We start from the raw sequence: 2,986 nt of genomic DNA on the forward strand, positions 1-2,986 counted from the left end.
CTAGCGCTGCCGCCCCCTAGGGGTGGGAACCCTAGAGGGGGCGCACCCTCCTCCCCTTCTCCTATAAATAGTGGGGGTTTTGGGCTGCCCAAGACACACGATTTGATCTCTCCCTGGCGCAGCCCTACCTCTCTCCTCCTCGTCTCTTGCGGTGCTTGGCAAAGCCCTGCTGGAGTACCACGCTTCTCCACCACCACCACGCCATTGTGCTGCTACTGGATGGAGTCTTCCTCAACCTCTCCCTCTCTCCTTGCTGGATCAAGGCATGGGAGACGTCACCGGGCTGTACGTGTGTTGAACGTGGAGGTGCCGTCCGTTCGGCACTAGGATCTCCGGTGATTTGGATCACGACGAGTACGACTCCTTCAACTCGTTCTCTTGAACGCTTACGCATAGCGATCTACAAGGGTATGTAGATGCACTCTCCTTCCCCTCGTTGCTGGTTTCTCCATAGATAGATCTTGGTGACACGTAGGAAAATTTTGAATTTCTGCTACGTTCCCCAACAGGGCCAAGTCTTGTTGGCCCAACAGGAACAGGGGAGAGGTTGGGCGTGTCCTCACCCATGGGCCTTGGCCCAGCTGGTGGAGAGGGGAGGCCGGTAGGGCGCTGGCAGGTCGGCCCACTCGGGTACTGGATCGGTCGTGCCCCTGCCGATCCCACTGGATCGAGGCAGGGACGAGCGCGGTCAACAGAGGCGTTTCTCCCGCTCGTTCACGAAGCAGAGGTCGCAGGGGGACGGCGGCCGAGCAGCGACGGAGGGCGGCGGATCCAACGGGCGACGCGGTAGGGGAAGTAGGAGCCATCGACGTCGTCTCCGTCGCGGATGCAGGCGCGCGGCGGTGCAGGCTCGTTCGAATAGAAACAGCAGTAGCGGCGCACTCGGCCAAGATGAGGCCTGCCAACGGCGGTTCCGGACAAGGGGAAGGTCCACGTGGGCGCAGTCGATCCGGGCAGTCCGAGGTTCAGGGAGGCGATTCCCGGTGACGAGGAACTCCGGCGGAACGGATTTGAGGAGCTCGGCGAGGGAATCAACCATAGCGTGAAGCTCCTGGTTCCTGCGGGGCAGAGAGAAAAACTGAGAGAAAGAAAGAGATGCAGGGAAGGAGAAGGAAAGAGCAGGGGAGGAGCGGCGACGGGGTCGGCCTGCAGGCCACGGGTGGCGCGCTCGGGCTCAATTGCGACGAGGAGGAGGCGGGGAGGAGGGGGCTCTGGTTGGTATGGTGGTGAAAGCGAGGAGGGGCTTTTTTTGGATCGGGGATGAACCCGAGGAGGAAGAGACAGGATGAGTGGCGGCAGTTCGATGGGACAAGGCTCCTAAATTTAAGGGTTTGGTCTAGGGGTTGGACTATATATAGCAATAGGATTTTTGGGTAGGGGCTAATCCGTCCCTCCGATCGCAATCGGGCGGTCGAGAAAATAAAGGCTAGGGAGTCCAAGTAAGAAAACGGTGACGTTTTGTAGATGTTTGGGGATGATCCGGACACAACGGTAACGACTGTCTGGGTCGGGTCCGGGACAGATTTCGGACGCGTGCGCGAGGAGGGCCGCGGGCTGACGAGAGAGGTTAAGTTGGGCCTGGCGGTAGGTAGTGGGTTGTGTAGACGGTCTCAAGCTGAGAGGAGAGAAGAGAGGGAGGGAGGCCCGGCGACTGTTTCCGGAGACCGAAAACGTCCGACATGTGTCCGGCTATAATGCCGCTATAGTTTAACAGTTGGGCTATCAAACGAACCCCGAATGCGATGAATCTTGATAGGTGGTCTATCTACACTAAAATAAGACCACACACCAACTTTCAACCCATTCCGAGAACATTTTTCGGCCACTTATAAAATAATATTTCGGACGTGCCGCGGGCGCGTGCAAGTGTGTCTGGGCTCAGAACGGACAACGGACGGAACTGGGAGACCCGGACTAGTGCAAGTTTTGAAAAACATGATGATGCAATGCACAGGATGACATGGCAAGATGCAACACGCAAGCAAATGACATGGCAACAACAACGAATAACAGGAAGACACCTGGCACATCGGTCTCGGGGCGTCACAGTTTATGGTACCGACGAAAGTTGTGCGGTACTAGAGAGGCTAGCAATGGCGGAAAGGTGAGAGTGCGTATAATCCATGGACTCAACATTAGTCATAAAGAACTCACATACTTATTGCAAAAATCTATTAGTCATCGAAAGAAAGTACTATGCGCATGCTCCTAGGGGATAGATTGGTAGGAAAAGACTATCTCTCGTCCCCGACCGCCACTCATAAGGAAGACAATCAAAAAACATCTCATGCTCCAACTTCGTTACATAACGGTTCACCATACGTGCATGCTACAGGACTGACAAACCTTAACACAAGTATTTCTCAAATTCACAACTACTTACTAGCATGACTCTAATATCACCATCTTCATATCTCAAAACAATCATAAGGAATCAAACTTCTCATAGTATTCAATGCACTTTATATGAAAGTTTTTATTATATCCCTCTTGGATGCCTATCATATTTGGACTGATTTTATAACCAAAGCAAATTACCATGCTGTTCTAAAGACTCTCAAAATAATATAAGTGAAGTACGAGAGTTCATCGATTTCTATAAAATAAAACCACCACCATGATCTAAAAAGATATAAGTGAAGCACTAGAGCAAAATTGCCTAGCTCAAAAGATATGAGTGAAGCACATAGAGTATTCTAATAAATCACGATTCATGCGTGTCTCTCCCAAAAGGTGTGTACAGTAAGGATGATTGTGGCAAACTAAAAACAAAGACTCAAATCATACAAGACGCTCCAAGCAAAACACATATCATGTGGTGAATAAAAATATAGCCTCAAGTAAAATTACTGATAGACGAAAACAAAAGAGGGGATGCCTTCCCGGGCATCCCCAAGCTTAGGATTTTTGACACCCTTGAATATTACCTTGCGGTGCCATGGGCATCCTCAAGCTTAGGATCTTGCCACTCCTTATTCCATAGTCC

The sequence above is a fragment of the Triticum dicoccoides genome, chromosome 2A (genome assembly GCF_002162155.2).
Source record: "Triticum dicoccoides isolate Atlit2015 ecotype Zavitan chromosome 2A, WEW_v2.0, whole genome shotgun sequence".
In the NCBI taxonomy this organism is placed as follows: domain Eukaryota; kingdom Viridiplantae; phylum Streptophyta; class Magnoliopsida; order Poales; family Poaceae; genus Triticum; species Triticum dicoccoides.